The sequence below is a fragment of the Zophobas morio genome, unplaced genomic scaffold (genome assembly GCF_036711695.1).
Source record: "Zophobas morio isolate AGI-343-1 ecotype UQ-CSIRO unplaced genomic scaffold, CSIRO_AGI_Zmor_V1 ptg000005l, whole genome shotgun sequence".
Taxonomy (NCBI): Eukaryota; Metazoa; Arthropoda; class Insecta; order Coleoptera; family Tenebrionidae; genus Zophobas; species Zophobas morio.
In genome coordinates this window covers 11942955-11948596 of record NW_026972110.1, presented here as the reverse complement: position 1 = coordinate 11948596, position 5642 = coordinate 11942955, and the positions used below count along the sequence as shown (strand labels likewise).

The following is a 5642-nucleotide window of genomic DNA, read 5'->3' as shown; positions in this document are numbered from 1 at the left end:
CATTTTCTGGGAGCCCTCAAGCTAGGAATGTACTCGGGCTGCCTCACTCAGTAATCACTGAACGACTCAAATTGAATTATTTTATCCAATATGACGATTATTGTAGGTCAATTTAAACGAAATAAATGCACAAACTGCACAAAATATTTTATTAGGTTATGTTGCTGGTGCTGATCGAGTCTTTATTACTAAAATCTCATTAAAATGCCATGTTCTACTGCGATTAGATGAAAAAGCGAGGGCCCGCTTTTCTTATTGTGTGATGATAAGATTTACCATCAAAATAGCTGGCGCTTTTGAAGAGGACCTTTTAATGAACCATTTAGATAACTACAAATAACAAAACTTAACAATTGTTGATGAATGAAGTAATGAAATATTGTACGAATCTGGAGAAGTATTGCACTATTTTCAAGAATTGCTCAAAAAGACTGCTCTCACCAGCTGTACAGTAAGTAAGCCAATCTTCAAAACTCCTACGTGTGTTGATCAGCATTTTAGTTGAAATCTGAAGACAATATTGCTGGATTGCTTGTTTCAGCGCTTCTCTGTTTGTATAGCTTGTCTGAATGCAGATGGTCGTGAAGAAATCTCCAAAGAAAAAATTCTCAGGGGTTTAGATCCGGCGATTGCACAGGCCAATGGGGCGGTGCAAATTTTCCATTCCAACATTGCGGAACAATACTGGTTCAAATAAACAACATTTATGCGAACTGTATGGCTGGAGATTTGGTCCTGGATGTAAAAGACCTGCTGCAGATGCCGCACCCTTCGAGTCCCAGGAAGTATTTGCTGAGCTAGCATATTATCCTACTTCTGAGCATTCAATCCGGATTCGATGAAAAAAGGTGCAATGACATGATGTCCTAGAAGCCCCAGTCATACACTGGTAATTGCACGCCATTGATAACGAAGGTCATGGACCACGTGACGGTTGTGTAATGCTCAAATTTGATCGTTCTGACGATTATAACTTCCCTTAAGACCAAATGAACGTCAGTAAAACAAATTTTCCTCAAAAACTCTCCATCAGCCTAGATTCTCTCAAGCGTTCCTTCGTAAAACTCTATATGTGAGAAGTAGTCCCAGGCTTCAATTTTTTGTCATGATGCTTTTTGAAATTCTTCTATCTCATCTGTTTAAGACCCCTAGAAAACGTCGTGCCCACCTGATTTTATGTAATTTTTATCACCTTTGAAAATAAATGTAACTTTATTTTGCGAAATATTATTTTTATTTTTGTTGTTGTTAACACAATAAACAAATAAAACAGTAATACAAAAGTTTCTGAATCCCAAAACACATTCGTAATAGAGAAAAATACTTTAAAATGTTGATGAGTCAATGTTCTACATTTCTCTCTCAAAAATTTCCTGTAATGAAGATGCTTCCTGGAGGCAAAAATCCATCGCTGCTTAACGAATGTAAAATCAATTGACTTCCAATCTTTAGTGATTCCAAAAAAAAGGGTGAAATTTATCCAAATTACCTACTAATTAAATTAACTGTTGAAGAACATGCAGGCCCCCGCTTTTTCATCTAATCGCAGTAGAACATAGCATAACCTAATAAAATATTTTGTGCAGTTTGTGCATTTATTTCGTTTAAATTGACCTACAATAATCGTCATATTGGATAAAATAATTCAATTTGAGTCGTTCAGTGATTACTGAGTGAGGCAGCCCGAGTACATTCCTAGCTTGAGGGCTCCCAGAAAATGTCGCAATGCTGCCGATGGGCTTTGATGGGGTTTTGAGGAAGACCAGCTGCTCGAAGTCTTGAAGTCTTCATCTTGGGCTTTTTGGATACGGTCTGATTGTAGTTCGAGATGGCTCGTTTGACGGGGTCGCGCACTATGACGAATGAATGGATCAATTTGTGCATTTATTCCGTTTAATTTGTCCTACAATAATCATCACACTGGATAAAATAATTCAGTTTGACTTGTTCGTTGATTTCTGATGAGAATAATTTCTAATTTCACTTTGACATTTGAATTTTGCATGGGTAATGAAAATACGCGATCGCCGAACTTCGACAGTACGACGGAACACTTCGCGACAATTCGGATCGGGCGCGAATTTCAAAATACGATTTTTAAAACCTTTTTACAGTGAATGAGCGCGATGCAACGATTTGAAAAAAATACTGGCCGATAGCCCTCTTCGACCTCCACAAAGCCATCACTCAATAATAGCTTTAAAGTGATCTGGGGAGATATTATAAAATAAAAACCAATTCGCATGTTAATTCCCTATATCCAGACTTGGATGCGGCACCCTGTATATTTTTTATTATAGAAATCTCGTTTTTCAACATGAACAGAAAACGTTTGGACTTATAGTTCTCCTTATGTCAAAAGTGGCTGGATTAAGTGGGAATTTTCCTGAAAGTGAATATGATCGTGTTACTGGTAACGTTATGTCGACGTTAGTTTGTTGGTTAATTGCAAATACATTCTTTGTAGATATACTCCACAGTCAAAGAGTTATTGCTGAAGTAATATAAATGATTCAAACTGGTTATTTAATGCACAGAAGTCTCTCAAGCATTGACGCTTCTACCAAAAATGTACTCGAGATGAATTTTGGAAACAAAGTAGCCCTTTTGTATGGAGACTACTTACTGGCCATCAGTAGCAGGGAACTTGCTCGTTTAAAAAACCACCATGTTCAACAAATAATTTCATCAGCTTTAAGAGATTTGGCTGAATATGAATTTTTTGGATTAAGAGATGCTCAAAATAATCCGATACCGTCTAAACCACTTCGTGAACAAAAAGATGTTAAAATTCCAAACGAATTTGGAGTAGAACCTCTAAAATTTGAAAATGTTTTAGGCAACATGAAAGCAGAATGGACTTTGAAAAATATTTCGGCCAGTGGCACTTTATTGACAAAGGGTTGTCAGAGTAGTTTAATTTTGGCTAATCATGAAATTTTCGTACCTAAACTGGCCTATATTTTTGGTAGAAATTTAGCTTTAGCGTGGCAGGCTTCGTTAGAAAAAGATCAAATTATTAAAGAGGAAACATTTAGCTTGGTGTCGGCGCCGGTAATGTTACATTTACAACATGATCCTGATTTGTACACAGAAATTGAAAAAGGATTATCTGATCAGAAAAAAGTCAATTATGATTTAATACGAAAGGTTGTTATGAGTGGGCCAGGGTTAGATTAAACTGATCAGCTGAAGAAAGAATTCTCGGACGCAGCTTTGAACGTATTAGATAATTTTTCAGACAGTGGTTCTAAAACAGGGCTTATAAATATAATTCACGCTTTGTAATTTGTAATATAAAGATATTATTTACGTTTTTGTATCGATGTATGTACCTGTTTACATACTGGTTGTTTTTACATTACTAATCATGTTTATATACTTGTATTATATGTCTTTAAAAATGTTTTATAAAATGCTATCAGTATATTTTCTTTATTTTTTCTTGCATAAACATAGAAATAAAGACATTATTGCAAATTGCTTTAAACAATTGTTACCACACTTCGATCTGCTGAAGAGATAGGTACGAAGTCTACATCGAATTTACTATTATTATAATTAATTTATTATTATATTATTATTTGTACTGTTTATGATTACACGAAGAGAGTATTATGATGTTAGAAATTTTATTATTATTCATCCAAAATAATAATAATAGTATGTTTGACTGTTTTTACACTTTACGAGTATCTACAAAGTCCCATGGCTGTAAAGAAATCAATTGTTATTTCATTATATTCCCAACCATTTATGGCCATTTTTTTATTTTTAGCGTCTAGTTTTTGTGAATACATGTTGTGAATATTTAAATCTTTTCATGATTCTATAATTCTGTTGCTGACATTTGTGATTGACATTTTCACGTCAAAGATGAACGATTAGACATTACAACCTGGAGACTGGAGATAAAAACATATTTTTTTAGCACCTGTAACTTTCTACCTCCCGTGTGGTTAAAGCTACATGATCCATTTGAGGCGAGTGACAAATTTCATGTTTCTTGACGTTCCATATCTCCTAGAATATGAAACAGTCGGTGTGACGTTTCATTTTCTCTGTTGTGTGTTTCTTATCTGTGGTTTGCCTGTCGTCTATTAGAGATTTTAAGTACATTACGAGTATCTCCAAACTTACTGCGAAATTTTAGATTTATTTTAAGAATCTCGTGCAGATTGTAAAATGCTAGCAAAAATTTTCCTAAGTCCTTACATCCTATCTAAATTGTGTTAAATACTTTGCTTATAAGTATTATAGGTGTTTTATGAATTCGAACTTACTTTTAACCGTACCCATTCATATTATGTTTTTTTTACTTCCCGAAGTATTGTAATAGGGTCCATCCGGCGAACGGCTAACTTTATGTTTTCTCGACGTTTTATGACAGCTGGAGTATGAAAAAATAGGTCCATCGTTTCCGTTTGTCTGTTTGTCTTTTGTGTCGATTTTTATGGGACACATTATCGTCGAAAAAAAATCAAATTATTAAATAATATTTTATAAATATAGCAATATAAGAGCAACCCGACCGTAACGGTCAAATGGCGCTCTGGTGATTTTGGAAAAACAAAATTTTGTTTCAAAAACCACAAAATAAAATTTAATTTTGCGAATTTTATTTTTACTTCTTGAGCGTAAGCAAAGAAAGTATTGTAATCGAGTCTATCGGGGGGTGACTGGCTACTTTTATGTTTTCTCGACATTTCATGACCCATAGAGAGTATGAAAAATTAGATCTCCTGGTTCGGTCTGTCTGCCGGCTGTCCAGATTTGTAAGTTTTTAAATTTTAGATAAAACTACCGGACAGATTGTTGTCAAATTTTAATATGTATGTTAGGAATATCGTGTAGATGGTATCTAGCAATGTCATGACAACTCAAACTTTTTCATAGTAGCTAAGAATTAAATTTTATAAAATAGCTTGTTTTATTGTTCAAATCTCTAAAGCGATTCAACTCACTGTTATTTTTAGTATTACACTGCATGTGTCGGAATTGATATACGTGTCCTTGCTGAAATAATGTTGATCGAAACATTTTTAAATGGGAAACTCACCAGTACATACAAGTATAGTCTTGTCCTTCATCAATGCATTCATATTTTTGGATCAATTGTTAATCCGGTTCCTATCATGGATTGACGACCAGGTTACTCCAGGGTTGCCGACCTAAAATAAACAAGTCAGTTTTGGTAACATAATGTGCTGGAATACTAGACAGTGGACGGTAGCGGGGTATGGGTGATTAAAGTATGATACATTAATGAATTCAAAAAATAAGTGATATGTGCTAGAGAAACAAAAGAAATTATAGGGTATCAAAACGAATTTATATCATGTTATTTATCTTCTTATGCGGTTACTGATATTATTATCTATATTTATTTTAATGCATAGAGGTTATCACGAATACACATTCGCAAAATAAATTTTTTTATTTTTTCAAAGAAGCGCGATGTGTTGCACAGCACTTCGGGGGCAAGGGAAGTCCTGTCGAAATAACTTTCCACCAATGTTTTCCAATGTTTATTGTTTCGGTTGTTCTTTTTCGTTAGGTCATTTTAACTGATTTTTTTGCTGCTTCCTTCCGTCTTGTTATACATTACTCTTTCTCCACTCTCTTAATCACTATAATACTAA

The 5642-nt window shown here is 34.4% G+C and overlaps 1 long non-coding RNA gene and 1 pseudogene across 3 annotated transcripts; one reads left to right on the top strand and one right to left on the bottom strand.

Annotated features, from left to right (window-relative positions):
* Positions 1–425: 425 nt before the first annotated feature.
* LOC135122737 (uncharacterized) lies at positions 426–5299 on the bottom strand. Of its 3 annotated transcripts, none has more exons than XR_010279445.1 (3): positions 5060–5299; positions 1619–2386; positions 426–1565 (listed from the first exon to the last, which is right to left on the bottom strand). It is a non-coding gene; the product is annotated as an uncharacterized LOC135122737 (long non-coding RNA). The 3 variants fall into 3 exon arrangements; XR_010279446.1 differs by having other exon boundaries at positions 426–1614; positions 1671–2386; XR_010279444.1 differs by having other exon boundaries at positions 426–2386; positions 5060–5171; positions 5222–5289.
* On the top strand, positions 2422–3288 carry LOC135120523 (all trans-polyprenyl-diphosphate synthase PDSS2-like; annotated as a pseudogene).
* Positions 5300–5642: the final 343 nt, after the last annotated feature.